The sequence below is a fragment of the Syngnathoides biaculeatus genome, chromosome 5 (assembly GCF_019802595.1).
Source record: "Syngnathoides biaculeatus isolate LvHL_M chromosome 5, ASM1980259v1, whole genome shotgun sequence".
Classification (NCBI taxonomy): Eukaryota; Metazoa; Chordata; class Actinopteri; order Syngnathiformes; family Syngnathidae; genus Syngnathoides; species Syngnathoides biaculeatus.
Genome location: NC_084644.1, coordinates 22,887,327 through 22,905,349, shown reverse-complemented (window position 1 = coordinate 22,905,349; position 18,023 = coordinate 22,887,327). Strand labels below are relative to the sequence as shown.

The 18,023-nt window shown below is 42.9% G+C and overlaps 1 non-coding gene across 1 annotated transcript; it reads left to right on the top strand.

Annotated features, from left to right (window-relative positions):
- The first annotated feature begins 852 nt into the window (after positions 1–852).
- trnat-agu (transfer RNA threonine (anticodon AGU)) lies at positions 853–925 on the top strand. Its single transcript has one exon. It is a non-coding gene; the product is annotated as a tRNA-Thr (tRNA).
- Positions 926–18,023: the final 17,098 nt, after the last annotated feature.

Below are 18,023 nucleotides of genomic sequence, written 5' to 3'. Positions count from 1 at the left end.
TCCTGTAAATGAGGAGTGACAGTAGGCGTTATCGCCAAGCAACCTGGCTAATTATATTCGTCGCTTGATGGAGATGCTGATCTAACTACGCTTCAAAACAACAATTTGGTGGATTAAAGCTGTTTTATTTCCGCTGCAGGAGCCCTGTTTTGTGCCGTCTTATTTTACTGACTGCTTATCAAGTTTGACTTCCATCTCCAGGCTCACTCCAACAGGTTTGCGTGCCACAATTAACGTACATAATAACACGGCAATCAAAAACAAAAATAAGCATGTTTGAAGCACTCCTGTCCTGGTGAGAGCTGTAATCATGCTCGGGGCAATTACAAAGGTTTGTTGTTCTCTAAAGCCATGTTAGGTACCTGTGGGATGCTGATTGACTCAACGTTCTAATTAGGTTTTGTGATGTCGGCTCCACAACATGTTGCAATTGGCTGTAAGGTGTGCATGGTGCACAGGGCAACAAGGTCATTGTCACGAGTGGATGCTCTTGACAGTCTCACGTCTTGTTAATATTCGGACTTCGAACATTTTCCCGAACTAAACGAGGGGGTCAACATTGTCTCATGTTTGAAGCTGTCATGGTAATTATTTGGCCAAACTGAATGCATGCCACAGTGTCACTAATGCGACTACCTCACTTTCAGAAGTTCTGCGATTGGTGTTAAAGGTTGATGAGGCACAATAATCCAAAGTCAGTGCAAGAAACTTGCAACTGATAGCATAAATTGAACTTTGTGTCAGAGCAGTGTGACAGCAATCAAGCTTCTCAAATTGGTGCTGAACTGCAGTTGGTAACAGAAAAACGTTTTGGCAGCCAACAATTTTGCAATGCTACCCCAGCATCAATTGGGCCCCGTAGGTCAGTGGTTAGAGCACTGGTTTAGTAAACCAGGGGTTGTGGGTTTGTATCCCACTGGGGCCTCCACTCCCTGAGAAGGGTTGCGTCAGGAAGGGCATCCGCCGTAAAAATTGTGCCAAACATATATATGCGTTCATCTGAGATGATAAGCTGTGGCGACCCCGAAAGGGACGAGCCGAAAGGAAAACAACAACTCCAGCATCAATTGCCAAGCCGTGGGCAAGTGAATGATATGCTAACAGGTAGCCAAAGTTGTCAAATGCTGATGGCTTCACGTCTGCTTGAATGATACTTAAAACAAAACAGAAATAGAAAAAAAGACATGCATAGTGACGTAGGGCACTCAATACTGCCTTGGATTTATGACATTGGCATTGTTAATACAAACAACAACTTATTGAATAATTTGCAGAAGTCATAAGGAGGCACTTGACTGCCTTCTTGTATGCAAGCCAACCACAGAAACAAAGGTACAGCCTGTTTGTCTTTTTTGTTCCTGCTTTACATTTGACCGTTTTATTTCATGCCAAGAATTTTTTAAATCCAGATATTTACTGTAATTATGATTTTATTAATACATTGGCCTAAGTTGGTAATAGTCTGAGGAATTTACATACAAAATTGGTACATCAGTGTTGTAGGAATGCAACAGTACTGTATTGTAAAGTGCCCTGTGGCTTGTACAAACTCAGCTGGGATAGGCTCCCGCTCACCTGTGACCCTTGTAGGATAAGTGGTGGAAACTGGAAGAATTGAAAAATACAATGCCAAAAGAAAAAATGAAAATAATCTTTTTCTGGATCAAAAAAAAACATTATTCATTGTAGTGTCATCATTTCAGTCAATTAAATTCCTAGTTGATAAGTGAAATACAATAGTTGAGTAATTTTTGCATGTGTATGCAATAGGCAATGTCTTGTGACAGCCTAAAAAAACGAATAAAGTAACATTTTAAAGCCGATCTCTGGGATATGTATTGCAAAAAAAAACAAAAAACAAAAAAAACGAAAAAACAAACAGAGCAAAAGGAAAACAGCACAGCTGCAAGGGACATCATACACTGACATTGATGATGAACCAAAATAATTCTTGCGAGATTATCAACTCAAAGATCACTTGAAAGTGTGAAAAAGTGCTGTGTGGTGACCTTCCATGTGCAGTCTATGATGGAGATTCTCAGATGTTTCAGAGGAGAGTACAGACAATGACTGTGCCACATGTTATCTATGAAAATGGATAAAGCGAGAAGAATTGAGGATTAACGCAGTCAGGGGCAAGTCTCTGTAGACTAATTATTCCTTGTGACAAAGTGCCAAGTGTGCCACCACTGACCCACCCAATCACACTTGTGGCACTCATCTGAGAAACTCTGTGCAAGCTACATTTTCTTCTGTGTAACTAAGGCGAAAAGCGAGGAGAAACTCTGATTATAGTGGTGCATGCACAGCGTGAAGAATCCACTGTGTACTCCACCTTTGGGACCCTCCTTAAGTGGCTTTAAATAAGATAATAAGGGCAATGTACAGAGAAAAGGAGGACTTTGTCTTCTGGCATTAGTGCGACGGCTATGTTAGTGGCAATATCTTTTTTTTGCGGGGGACGGCAATGGGGTGGAAGATGTGGTGGTGTAGACTCCCAGTAATGAGACAGGGCTGCCTTCCGTGCCAGACTAATTAATCCTATATTTTCATAGCGTAAAATCAGTGCTCACAGTACAGTCTTCTACTGGGCAGAGAAGAGAGATGTCAGAGTAGTCGCTATCTGTTACCCCATCTCTTGCTTTCCTCTGACCGCCTCTTTCCTTCCCTCCTCCTTCTTTCTTTCCGCAATTTATTACACTGGTACCAGGAGTGAAGTGAAACCTCCCAGTACGGAGCTATCTGTCATCTCTACATTATCAGGAAAACACACTGGCTTCCATACTGTGCTACAAGGGGCTCCAGCAAATTACTGTTTTTTATGGGACATGATAAAGGAAATGCTGCCTTATGTTCATATGTTTTACTGTCTTATTGCAAGATGGAAGGAGTGAGTGGTGTAGATTGCTATGTGGGTGTTGATCCGTGTGTGTGTGTGTATTTTGTATATTGTCTGCACAGTTGTTGCTGACAGAGCGCTTGATGATTGGTTAGAGTCACATAAAAGTGAGTTTCTAAGGGGTTAAAATGCAATAAACAAGTGCCACTGCCACATGATATAATAACTGAGGAAGATGGGAAGACAAAGAGCAAGCACTCTTAATTGCTACCCTGCGGGTAAATCTAGCTTTATTTATTTATTTATTTACTTTATTTCTTTATTGTTACATTCACGGATATGCACATGTAGTGGTGGCAGAATTTTAAGGCAGGACATACACTCTGCACACAATGTCAGATTGTGCAAATGGTGTCACTTCCCAAGCAGTTGGAGGTTCATTATTTCACTCAAGTGTAACTCAGGAGTGCAAACCAGTACCGTTCCAGCAGTGTACCCCAATGGCCATGCTTTTATTATTATTATTATTATTATTGCAGCCGTTCAGATTTCTGGGAATTACAATCTCATTGGACCTAAAGTGGGAGGCAAATATCAACTCCATCCTCAAAAAAGCCCAGCAAAAGTTCTGAAGAAGCACGGCCTGCCACAAGAGCTACTGAGACAATTCTACGCAACGCTCATGCTATCAGTACTGTGTACCTCCATCACAATCTGGTTTGGGGCAGGCACAATAAAAGACAAACTTCGACTGCAATGGACAATCAAAACTCCTGACCGGATTGTCGGCACCACCCGACCCACCTTTGACGACTTTCATGCCACCCGAACTAGGACAAGAGCAGGTCCAATCCTAGCAGACCCTCTATATCCTGGCCACTAGTTCTTCCATCTCTTTCCCCCAGGTGGACACTTCCGAACAATGCAAACCAAAGCTAGCAGGGATTGCAAAAGGTTCTTCCCTCTTGAAATTTAATTCTAGAACTGCTAATGTACAATTCAACTGCAACATACTACGAGTTTCTACCTTGAGTGTCTTGTCACATTCTGCTGGAAATGTAAAAAAAGGAAAAAAAAGATCATTCGCTCAAATAAAGGTGAATGGAAACTTTAGAACTGGATTCATATGCTGTGACCGCCGAAACAGGAGTGGCTGTCGAGGCGTGATCGTCCGGCGGCTGGGGACCGGTCACTAGCGAAACAGGAGGAGAAGGCGGCCGAGAATCGGTTGCAGTCGAGGCGTGGCCATCAGGCGGCTGTAGTTCGATCGCCGCAGTTAAGGTGTGGTCATCAGGTGGCGATCGACCCACAGCCACTTGATGGCCACGCCTTGACGGCGACCGATTCACCATTGAGGGATGGTCACCAGGCGGCCAAGGATTGCTCCCTGTCGAGGCGTGGTCACCAGACATCCAAGGATCGGTCGAGGCATGGTCGTCAGGCGGTCGCCACCGAAACAGGAGCAGAAGGCGTGGTCGTCACGTGGTCAACGAGCGGTTTCCACCGGAACAGGAGCGGAAGGTGGACGAGAATCAGTGGCCGTTGAGGCATGGTCATCAAACGGCTGGGAATCGGTCGCCACCAAGGCATGGTAATCAGGCAGCCATGGGTCGGTCGCCACCGGAGCGTGGTTGTCAGGTGGCCGAGGGTTGGTCACCGGTGAGATGTCGATTTCTCTGTGGCTTGGTCGTCAGTGCGGAGTGAGGGAAAATCTGCTGTGGTTCTGCTGCCAGCGCAGTGTGAGCTCAGTGCGCTGGGAGGCAGACCTGCGGCGTGCCCGGCAGGGTTGCCAACGATGCCGCATTTTCCCTGCTGGGTGCTGTTCTGGCCAGTTCTTTCTGTCATGTGCAAGCGGCACGATGGTGGACCCAAATGCAGGACTCCGAGACGAGAACATGATGTAAAGCGTGGTTTTATTCCAAACTGATAAGCAGTCCAAAAGAGGCAAAAGCACAAAAACACTAGGCTATAGACAAGATCCTAAAACATGAAGCATAGTCGGATAACCACGAGGCAACACTTGACGAGAAGAAAAACGTAACAAGACTATGGGGGCACAGATACGCTGTGACAAGAAAACTTGTGACTTAGGGACACTAGCGGAGTATCCCAAAATGCAGTCATGCAAATGCAACGTACTGGCAAATGCCAATGACACATTCACAACTTAAATGCCTGGTCTAAATAGTGTCCAATGTCAAGCAGCTGCGTGACAGCTGTCGCCCAGGGCAGTGGTTTGGCCATGCCCCTCACAGGAAGCACCACCCAGGGCAGTGGCTTTGCCATGCCCTTGACATAACCACTTATTCAATTGACGGAGCCTTGAGAAACATTCATATTCAAATTGTACAAGTGGGATAGGTCCGCTTTTTAAAACCTCAGCATCCAAACATTGCACTTTTCTAAGGTAGTGTCATGAGCCAGGATGGACCAGGGCCTAGAGGGGCGTGGCCACTGCCCTGGCTGGTGACACCTGTCACCGCTCACAGCTTCTTTCATACTGGGACATTATTTAGATGGTGTATTTAAGTTGGAGTTTTGGTCACTGGCATTCGCCAGTTCATTGTGCGTTGTGCCCCGAGTTTGTGAGTTGCATTCACCGATAGTAGGAATCTCCACCACTGAAAATAGTGTAGTGTTGAGTTATCTTCAACACAGTGTTTCTGTGCCACCTGAGCTTGAATAAAACTACGCCTAACATCATGTCCTTGTCTCGGAGTCCTGCATTTGGGTCCAACCCCACACCGGAGTTTCGTGACAGATAGGTAGGTGGGTAGGTAGGTAGGTAGGTAGGTAGTAAATCAAATCAAAGTGTTCCATTTTCTGGCAGAGTTTGCACTCTTCAATGGAGCATTGAGATTTACATGGCTCCCTAAAAAGACATTGAAAAGCCTTTTCAAAATTGTAGTCCACTGGATCAAGATTCCCCAAGTAAAGCAAAATGACATACAGGATATTATTCGGCTGCAGTACCATTGGATTATAGTAGACAAAACTACCAAAAGGAGCCTTATAAAGTTCCCCTGAACAACAATAACTTCCAGCAATTCATTATCATAAAACGTTACTGAAATCAACAATTTTACAATATTTATTACATTATTATTACCTAGTGTTCACACATTTTTTTAAAATCAAGACAAATCAAAGGTGAACTACCACTTTTTGAACTTCTCAAATAAATCCCAAATATGGTCATAAACTCTGTTCTGTAATAGTAAACTGCCTTCAAACAGATGCATTATGGAAAATAAGTCAGATGTCCGTGTGCTGTTCAGTCAGTGATGCCGTGTGACATGAACTGTTTTCATATTCGACAGAGACGGCAAATGCGTCTAGGGCTGCACTGCTCTGCTGCTCAGTGGCATTGAAGCTGTGTTGCAGAAGCATCCCTGAGATGATAAAGAGAGGAAAGTGAAAAGTCACATTCTGTCACGTCTCATGATCTGCAGGCTGAAATGCGAGGCCTGCAGGGCCTTGAGGGTGACATCCTCCATATACCAAATACACCAGAACGCACACCAGAGGATGAAGTAGGCGAAATCACAAAAGCTTGGATGGTGTGGTATGGAGGGGGAGTCAAAAGAGAGATGGAAGATTTAATGCTAAATAACTGTGTCATATCATCTGATCGCATCCCTGCCAAAAAAAAGCTCCACTTCTCTTTTTCTATCGCTCCCTCTCAATCGCTGTCAGTGTGAGACAGATTCCCCACCTCAAAGTGACAGGCCCTCAAACGACGCGGCGAGGAAACCAAGCATTAATTAAGCCATTGCCGGACTGTAATTTCCTTGAGAAGTGAAAAAATGCACGAGGAAAGGTTACTGAGACCTTTTCTGTGTCAAAATTACCATTTGTCATGAATATTAATGCACCTAATGAAGACAACCTTTGCTTCATCAAGAATGTTCTGGAGCAGGGGGCCTCACTGATAGACTCTTCCTGGCTGTTTTTCTCCTTCAGTCAGAAGGAGAAACTGGTGCGCGCACACACACACAAACACACACAAGCACACACACACTGTGTGGTTTACACATCTGAGTCACACATGATCGGTTTCCTTATGTGGTGGACTCTAGCCTTCAATGTAGGGCATTGCATTCGATCAAATAGACCACTGAAGATGGAATGCAGTGTGTAGATGGTGATTTAGTTCACTTGCAAAACAGAAAAACACATTTCAATATATGTTGTAAGTAATAAACAATAAGATTCATTCATGTTCATTTACTTTAGGACCAATAATGTTTTTTTTTTCAATATAGAAACATGAACGCTTTTGAGTTCGTAACATCTTCTGATATACTCGTGTTTGTTTCATTTGCTCTATCGACAGTGCTTAAGAACACAGCACTGGCACCCCTTATTAGTTTTTGAGACCATTCCGCATCATGAAGTGCTTGAATGCAAACTCTTTCATTTTTAGTGCATGCTCTACATTTGAGCAAGTCAAGTCACTTTCAATGACAGTATGAGGCGACAATTCATAACATTTTCTCAGAGTGCTTTTCATATGGAATTAGTCTCGAAGCATACTTTGCCCAAAATCAGATGAACTCCACATGACGATGTCAACAGAGAAAAGAGAGAACACTCTACCTCTCAGGAAGATTCCTCAGAGCAGAGACTCAGTGTGAGATGGCTGTCTGCCTCGACCCTTTGGGTTGAGATGGGGACACAGAGAAGGGGATTAAGGTAGGAATGAGCTAAAAAGTGGAAAACAATAATTGTATTAGCAATAATGCTATGTTAATTAACAGTAATGATGAGGTACATTTTTACCATTACTACTAGCAGTATTACATAATAAATACAGTATAGCAAATGGTGTTGCTGTTGTCGGCTGTACCTCTGGAAGCACGGGCTTGTCTATGGGAGAGAGGGAAAGAAAGAAGGGACTGGTTAAGAACACAACAAAGATGGGGATGACACAACATGTAGCAATAGCCGTGTAACTGTTAAGTATAATAAGCAATAGAGCTCGTGCACGTGATGTCACCATTTTCACGGCGCCATATTGCCTGTCAAAAAAGAAAGAGTACCACAGATGCATTTTTTGCCTTCAGCATGCTCGTGGAAAAGTACACAGATGGTCAGAAGGAGCTACATTGTGTCTTTGTAGACCTAGAGAAAGCCTATGGCAGAGTACCAAGAGAAGAACTTTGGTATTGCATTCGCAAGTCTGGTGTGGCGGAGAAATATGTTAGAATAGTACAGGACATGTATGAGGGCAGCAGAACAGCGGTGATATATGCCGTAGGTGTGTCAGAAGAATTTAAGGTAGAGGTGGGACTGCATCAGGGATCCGCGCTGAGCCCCTTCCTGTTTGCGGTAGTAATGGATATGCTGACAGGTGAGGTTAGACTGGAATCCCCTTGGACTATGATGTTTGCAGATGACATTGGGATCTGCAGTGAAAGCGGGGAGCAGGCTGAGGAACAATAAGAAAGATGGAGGTACGCACCGGAAAGGAGAGGAATGAAGATTAGCCAAAGTAAAACAGAATGGAGGAGGAAGAGTGAAGCTCTAGGGAGAAGAGATTGCGAAGGTGGATGACTTTAAATACTTGGGGTCAACAATACAGAGCAATGGAGAGTATGGGAAGGAAGTGAAGAAACGGGTTCAAGTGGGTGGAACAGTTTGTGGAAGGTGTCTGGTGTTCTATGTGACAGAAGAGTCTTCGCAAGGATGAAGAGCAAAGTTTATAAAACAGTGGTGAGGCTGGCCATGATGTACAGATTAGAGATGGTGGCACTGAAGAAACAACAGGTAGCAGAACTGGAGGTAGCAGAAATGAAGATGTTGAGGTTCTCCTTTGAGTGAACAGATTGGATAGGATAAGAAATGAGCTCATTAGAAGGAGAGCCAAATTTGGATGTTTTGGATGCAAGAGCAGACTTCGATGGTTTGGACATGTTCAAAGGCGAGAGAGTGAGCATATTGGTAGAAGGGTGCTGAGGATGGAGGTGCCAAGCAAAAGAGCGAGAGGAAGACCAAAGAAAAGTTGTGAGGGAGGAGAAGAGACAAGAAGTGTTAGAGAGGAAGAGGCACGAGATAGGCTTAGATGGAAAAAGATGACATGCTGTGGTGACCCCTAATGGGACAAGCTGAAAGGAATAGAAGAATATTGCAGGTCAAAAAGAGCTGCTTGACAGTGTGGAGGATATTGAACCGGAGCAGAATATACACAATGCCCGAGACTTGTTGTGCTGTTTGTTGTTACAACAGACGAGACAGATATTCAAAGAGATCATACCAATCCCAATACCAGCTGAAAAGATGAGAAAAGATTGATGTATTTCGGTAATTAAACGTGATGGATGGTGCCCAAGCAAATACACATGACTGTGTAGTGATCACTTCATTTCAGGTAGGAATTATTCTTCTCAATCTCAAATTCCCAATAAGTATTTATAATGCCAAGTTGGCTCATTAGAGAACAATGCGTTAAAAAAAGAATGACAGGGAGTCGTCTCCAACATACACGGAAGTGTGTTGCGGTCAAACATTAAACTTCAGTAAACCTCTCCCTGAAAGCCTTTTTTTTTTAAATGCATTGTTCTCAAATGTGTCTAATGCGTATTTAATAAAAGAAACTAAACCGTCCGTCACAGTGGTGTTTACGTAGGTTAATGTGTGGCCACAATATGCTTCCGTGTATAGGGGCTTTCTTTAAATATGCATTGAACTCATTTGAGAAAAAAACGTCTGTCACGGAGAGTTTTACCGAAGTTTAATGTGTGGCCGCAACACGCTTTCTCTACGGAGGAGCCGATTCGCTGTCTTTTTTTTTTCAATCATAGTTAATGAATGCGAGTTGCTGTAAAACCAGGGGTCATTTATTTAAATATTGGTATTTGTATTGAAAAAATCTGAGTGGCTCCATCACTATGTGGGATTTATTCTTGACTGAGAACAGATCCAACAATGAAGTATTTGTATGCGTCCAGACTGTTCTACGCTTTCAAAACCTTCGACTTACTCACCAGATCCATGTGTATATCCAGTTGTCCAAGTGAAGCGGAAGCGGGTTTAACAGTCCACTTTCTTATCGGCGATAACATCAACTTCGGCATTAAATATGGGTCCTCTATGCCAAGTGTCTCTCATTTTTTCACATACCTTCGTTTATTATCACCGTCTAAATGTTTAAAGGTAACGGTATCGGACAAAACTCTGGGCGTCATGCTATAAGAAATATTTTCGTGCTGTCTCCAACCGACTTAGCTTTGAAGAATGCTCTGTTAGAGTGTCAATATGGCCAGCCACGTGACTTCGATGACGTAGGTGCACAAGCTCTATTGATGTATTCTATCAACAGGGCTGTTGCTGACTAGTTGCTGCAAAAATATAGACTAGCATTTATGTTGTATGTGACATTCAAAGTGAGAATAGGTACCGCACAATAACTTGGGCCACATTCCCCCCAATTTTAACTCTAGTAGGCCAGAACAGGATATCCAGGCCGTAATAAGCTATAAATAAATAAAATTTTCCCCCATTTTTTTCCCATGGTCCAAACAGTTACAACTACATTAGGGAAAATATTGACAATTATTGATAATTATATCAATTCAAATAAAAATGTCAAAAGTCTGTAATACAATTTATAAAATATTATTAATCAACTTTTCTTCAATACATTTTAATGTACAGATAAAACTTACAGATCACAGAGTAGAGCTGTCATCTAAGCACCTTTTATAGAACAACTCACATGATTAAAAAGCATTTTCAATTCAAATACATTTCCACATCCATCCGGAAATCTTGAAAACCTCAACTGACTCACCCAACATCCAAATTAAAATTGATTTATTTATTTTGGATTGTAGCACTTGAGGCCTTGAAGCATTTGAAAAAAAAGAGGTAAACTTTTGTCTGCACAATTATTAAGCCATCTCCAAAAATGACATTAGTGTGCATTAAGTTAGTTTTTTCCTACATTGAATGCTGTTTTTTAGCATTGCAAGTCAGAGTTTTCCAACATTCAGACAAGAAAAGTGCACTAGAATGCCACGCAAACTTCGACAAATTAAAACAATTTCAACCCCAACCAACTTCACCAAGTTGATACAGAAATACAGACTGTGACTGGTAAAACATTATTTACTAGATTATGAAAATATAGTTATCTTGCTTTATTTAAATATTCAACATAACTTCACATAACACACTTTGTATTGAGTGCACAAGAAGATACTGCTCTGCCAGCATGAAGTTATTCAATGTTGTGTATTAAATTCTTATAGAATAAGATATTCTTTTTTTTTTAAAGCACGTAATGATTTTATTAGGTTTGCTGGAGGTCAAAATGTGTTTTGAGGAGCAAAACTAAAAACATATTTATGTGATGAGCCATCTTTGCTGTTTACATTCACCTCAAATGCTTTAAGGCCGCAACTGCTACAATCCAAAATAAATAAATCTAATTTCCCACATTTCAGGAATGCAACGTAAGTGACTTTTAGTTTTTCCCTGTCAGGGGTCGCCGACACAGCGAGTCACTGGCATGAATTTTTTGGTCTAATGTAATCCAAGCATTTTTATCTGTTAATAAACCCAAGTCCCAGTTAACATCACAAACTCATTTTTTAATTCCACATGTATGGATTTCCAAATGGAATTATTTAACAATATATGATACACAGAGGCATGATGTATAGAGTTACACTAAATCTGTGACTGCATACTGGATTGGACAGGATTGGAGTTGCCCCCTCTTTTCTGTTGTTTTTTTTTTTTTCTTTCTCAGTTTTGTGCATGACACACAAATGCGAGTCACAACACTTCTGGTTCTACGGGGCTTGTGTCAAAATAAAAGCATCTGTTTCAAAATAAGTCTATTTGTACAAATGAGCTAACACTTGCCTATTGGATAGAATCATAGCCGCGGTCTATTCATTGTTGACAACCCTGCACCCCCAAAAACTGTGACCAGGGTGCAAGGAGGGCGCTGGAGAGTTTTTCTTTCATTAAATTGAATTTGAATTTTGTTGAACAATCATAATGCCTTTATTTAGGAATAATACAAGGAGTAACAATTCGATTGTCATTCGTTACCTGTAATGTCAGGAGATTTAGATGGCAAGTCTGAGTCCAAATACTTCTGCAATGTTTATGTGCATGGGTGTATGGAGTGAGGAAAATAAGTATTTTGGAAGTTCTACCACTTTGAAAAGGTGGAGGGGTCAAACATTTTCATCTTGGGTGCAGTGACAGACACAATCTAAAAAGTAAAAAAGGAGCCAGAAATCACAATTGATCATTTTCAAACAACTTATTTATGTTACTGCTGAAATGAGCATTTGAACACCTGTGAAAACTGTCATGGTCCTGCCGGTCCCAGCCCTGCAGGTCCCCTAACCACCTGAATTGATTAGGAGGCGCACACCTACGCCTCATCGGCGATAGTGAACCCCAGTACTTATACGACCCAGCGGACGGTCTGGCTTTGCCAAATCATTGCCATCCATGGCTCGTTCCAGCATTCCCTTGTTTCTGATCCTGAATCCCAATGTATCAACCTCTACCTGTCCTCCGAGCAACCCAATAAGCTTAATGTCCTTGTTACTGCTGACCTTGGAACGAATAAAGACCTTCTTTTAATTGTCTTCCTGTTTACCGAGTCGTGCATTTGGGTCCACACTAGAGTTCTGCTTTTGACTGATCGATCTGGCCACGACATTGACTCAGCCGACTCAGCAGCTATCCACCGCTCTCTACAGATCCAGTACAGACGCCTGGCCGAGCAGGAGACTGCTCTTCAGGTTACCAACCAAAGACTTCTCGAGATCTGTGCCTGATTAGAGCCATGGCTAGCATCTCAGGCTAGTGCTGCTAACACCACTTCGGTGGCGCCCACCACTGTTTCCACCCCAGTCCAGGTTGCTCCTGCCACCCCACCGGTCACGGAGTTTTAGCGGTTCGGGTACACACCAATGTCCCGGCCCGAACGCTTCTCATTGGGAACGTCAAGCCCTTCTTTGCTCAGTGTGACCTCCACTTCGAGCTGCAGGCTTCAGCCTTCCCAACGGACCATGTACGGATTGCCTTCGACATATCCCCACCATCGCCTTATCTCTCAGGATCGACCAGAGGCTAGAGATCCAGGGACAGGTGGACTTGCTACTAGAGGGAGAGCAGTTCAGTTCCACACCACTGGCCCCTCTTCTGCAGACGCCCATAACCATGATGGGGACTATGCAGGTTGAGGGGCTCGATGCCCCAGCAGAGGAACGACTGTGACGGCAGGCAGAGGGCCGATGCTTTTACTATTTACGGCTGGGTCACCTAAAAACCCATTGTCCGGTCAGGGCCAAGCGTCCCGCCTTCAAGATTACGACTCCAGTGAGTGTGAATTACAATGCGCCGGTTTCGAATCGCACACTGCTTCAAATCACCTTGAGCACAGGGGGTCGACGCCAATCTGATTAATTCATGGGTAGTTGAGTTCTTGAGTGCAGAGGTTTTCCAGACGCAACGGTTCCGTTACGCGTACGCGGCCAATGGCAAATTTTTATGCTGAGTAACTCACTGTACGCAATCTCTGAGGATGACATTTCCAGACGCACAGACCAAGCCGATAAGCTTCCACGTATTTAACTCCCGGCACAGTGATGTCATCCTGGGCAGCCCTTGGCGTAAGAAACACAACCCACACATTGACTGGGCAAATCAGGGCATGGGGCGCCAAATGCAGCAAGTTGTGTCTCGGGGCTTTAAAAGAGAAGGAACTGCAGATTGCCCCAGTAGACCTACGGGAGTTGAAACTCGTGCCAGAACTATCAGCAGTTCCGTCTTGTTATTGGGATCTTAAGGAAGTGTTTTCGAAGGCTAAGGCCAAGTCCCTTCCGCGCACTGCCCGTCTGATTGTTCTATCGATTACCTGGAGCTCACCCTATCAAAGCAGGCTATTTTCGTTGACGGGACCGGAGCACCAACCTATGGAAAAGTACGTGAAGGAGTCGCTGGCGGCGCGTCTCATGCGACCTTCATCGTCACCTGCTGGAGCGGGATTTTTCTTCGTCAAGAAGAAGGACCCTTCGTTACGACCCTGTATTGATTATCAGGGTCTAAACGACATCATCACGAAGAACAGGTACCCTCTTCCCCTAATCGCCACCGCATTCGAATTCCTACAGGGGGCTCGGATCTTCACCAAGTTGGATCTACGAAATGCGTATCATCTGGTACGCATCAGGGATGGGGACGAGTGGAAGACTGCCTTTAATACACCAACAGGCCACTATAACTACCTGGTGATGCCATTTGGTCTGACGAATGTGCCAGCGTTTTTTCAGAATTTTATCAATGACGTGCTGTGGGAAGGACTTAACAAGAATGTCTACCTTGACGACATTTTGATCTTTTCTTCAGACAAAGTTTCTCACATTGAGAATGTCAGGGAGGTGCTGCAGCAGCTACGACGACACAACATATATGTCAAGATGGAGAAGTATGAGTTTCACCAGTCTTCTGTCATGTTCTTGGGCTTCATCTTGGCCAAGGGAGAGATTCGCATGGATGCCAGTAAGATCGAGTTTGTTCTCCAATGGCCCACCCACACGAATTGCAGGGAGGTTCAAAGGTTCATTGGATTTGCGAATTTCTACTCCAAGTTCATCAGGAACTTCAGCTCCATAGCCGCCCCATTGCACACCCTCATTTCACCCCGCAAGTCATTCGAGTGGGATGAGACTACCAGAAGGCCTTCGACAGACATAGGTCATGTTTCACCTCAGCTCCCAGTCCTCATCATGCCAGATCCAGAGAGACAGTTTGTGGTGGAAGTGGATGCATCGAACTCGGGAATAGGAGCAGTACTCTCCCAGAGGTGTGCGAGAGATGGGAGACTTCACCCATGCACCTTCCTATCTAAGAGACTGACTCTGGCAGAACAGCACTATAACCTTTGGGATCGTGAATTATTGGCAGTCAAGACCGCGCTGGAAGAGTGGAGGCACTGGCTGGAGGGATTGCAAATGCCGTGACTGGTCCTTGCTGATCACAAGAACTTGGAGTACCTGAGGACCGCCAAAAGATTGAATGGTCGTTAGGGCAGGTGGTCATTCTTCTTTACTCCCTTCTGTTTCACTCTGTCCTTTCGTCCAGGCTCGAAGAACAGAAAACCGGACGCACTAACCCGGATCCATGTAGGGGAGCGAACGGAAGCCGTGAGTGTCCCCATACTTCCGGAGGCATGCTTTTGTGTCCAGGTTCACTTGGGAGATGGAGATCGGTGTACTCGGTACGTCGGCTTCTATCATCCCGCCGTAGAGGGAGGCGGGTCCAATACCTGATGGACTGGGAGGGATATGGTCCTGAAGAACGTTCCTGGATCCCGTCCTGTTTTATAGTGGACCCCAGACTTATCAGAGACTTCCACGCATATATATATATATATATATAAGCTGTCAATTGCCTCCTCCGGATAAATAAAGGTTCAATAGCATTCAATAGAAATACATGTTTACAGCTTTCTTAGTCATTTTTCTTAGCTGCCTTTGAATTTACGACACTCTTATGACTGCTGCTTGCCTTTGAATTTTAATCAAACGCCATCCTGCAGCTAGCAGGTAGTTTACAAAAGACTGCGTAAATGTTTAGCTAAAAGAACCTTGGTGTGTCTATAACTGACACATCATGGATACCCCAAGGGCTTAATTCAACTGCACTGCATGATCCATACGGTAGATCTGATTTCTTTGAAAAAGTTTGCCACCTTCCAGTCAGCAAGCAGTGGCTACAATTTCATTTGAGACTTTAGTCAATAATCAGATTTATGTAACCTTATATAACCTTTTTTTCTCTAAATAAAAAAAGATACAATGTTATTACAATTTCTCTTTAATTTATGGTCTGTAAAAGGTAGGAGGGGTTTTTTTTGTTAGCGATGTACAGTTTCAAATCAGTTAGGTATTGAACAAAATAATTTTCATCTTTATCTAACAGATTAATCCATTCAGTACTTGAAACATTTTAAGATGAGAAGCATATAGCATATTGACAAAACTGTCCCAAACCTGACAGAATCAGCAAAGAAGATGGATATGTATATGAATATACTCACTGAAGTGCATATTTTTTTTTTTTATCATGCTGGAAAAATTGTAAGATGTAATCATTCTAAACCCAATTGATCAAATACACCTTGGAGATGTTGTCTATATGGAAACAGATACCTGAGTTAATCGTACTCGGAATATTAAACGAAAAAAAGCATACATGTTAGGAAGTGTATGCATGGAAATCAGCTTTTCCTTTGAAAAGTGGGAGTTTGTGATGCATTTATTGAATCATCAGGAAAACAAGCTTGAGCCTGCTGGACAGCATTCCATGTTACATTTTTATGCGGAACTACAGCAAATCGTTTGCTATTTGGAGCCCGGCAGGTGTTAGTGTATGCATGCAGATGGAAAAACAGATTTCAGACATGCTCCCCCATGCTCACCAGCACCAACACAAGAAGAAAGATGCAATCATCAACGCATTTTTGAACTTAAATATACAACACTCCAATTTACCAACAAAGCTGTGAGAAAGTGTGACTTTTATCAACACATGACAAATACCAAACTTCATCATGCCACCTGTTATGTGTGATTTGTACTTCTTTAAGCGTGTCATCCATACTTTGCAGTCATTTAAATAGTTTTCCGTCGGTCTCAACCACAAATATAATGTTTTTTAAAGTAATTTTCCAACATTTTCTCTATCTTCTGTAAAAAAAAAAAATGAGGCGGAATTTTGTCTAAGGTGTTAAGAGACTGGGTCTATTTTAAAGCTCTTTTAAGTCCTACTGTGTGACTGTGCGTCATATTTACCTGCAGCAACTAAACCTGGTACCTCATCGACTTCCTCTGAAAGCACAGCCATGAATGAACTTTATGTATGAGGACGTGTTCTCTCATCAACCTCCCTGCTGTAAAGACAATATGTAAGACCTCTTGCTCATATTTCTTTGTCCTTTTTGTCTGTTGACACTTCTCATCTGAATTCAGCTCTACAGTACTTTGAGTATAAAGCACTTCACTAAACAAAAGCAAATGAAACAAAGCACTTTACAATAAAAATCAAGCAACAACGAAGAAATTAAGGATTATATGATTATTGAATTTATTTAAAATGAAAAACCTCTCTTTCCAAAAAAACCCTAAACCGAGTGATGTGGAAACACTACCACACTGCTTATTGTTTATGTTTGCGACGTTTTGGTGGTCTCAAGATGTGTGAAAGTCTGGTCCGAATCTCCTTAGAAGGGAGAGAAAAAAAGCAGTATGCTACATTTAGAGTTGTATTCTTGATTGTTGAAGTCTACATTTTGTGTGAAGTTAGTAGATGAGAGAGAGAGAGAGAGGAATATGACAAAAGTCTCCATAGTCTTTTTTTTTTCTTAACTTTGCAAAACTTACAATAACTTTACCACAGGCCCTTGACCCTCTCCACATAACCCCAGGCAGCACATTTTTTTGTGAATGGGACATTTGCTAGATCCAAGTTAAAGGCAAGACAGTCGCTCCATGTCATTGTAGGTGAAGCGACGTAGACAAACAAGGAAGCAGAGTCAGATAGAGCCAGTATTCTTCAACAATGTGGTGTTGACAAAATGGTAACAAGGAGGTGGGGTGGGCGGTTACAATAATGGCTCCTGGGGTTAGTGCCTGAAAGTGACTACAATAACCCAACTGTCTTTGCTAATACTCATATACAGTAGTGTCAGAAATTGGGATCTCTCTGAATTAATGCTCCACATAAGTAAGTTTCTTTCGGCTTGTCCCTTTCGGGGTCGCCACAGCGTGTCATCTCAGATGAACGCACATATGTTTGGCACAATTTTTACGCCGGATGCCCTTCCTGACGCAACCCTTCTCAGGGAGTGGAGGCCCCAGTGGGATACGAACCCACAACCCCTGGTTTATCAAACCAGTGCTCTAACCACTGAGCTACAGGGCCTCTTGAATTAATGCTCCACATATGGCTAATTATTGGATTTCTATTCTTTGGATCTTTTAGCACAGCTAAGTTTCCAAGTTCTAAACATTGTGTTCTTTTTCTTTAAGTGCATGTAATATTGGATTTTATTTCACTGCCTCCCATTTTACCACAAGAATTCCTTTATGCATGCATGTGTATTGGGTTAGGGTAAATTGTAAAATGAAGTTATTAAAAATATATATAAATT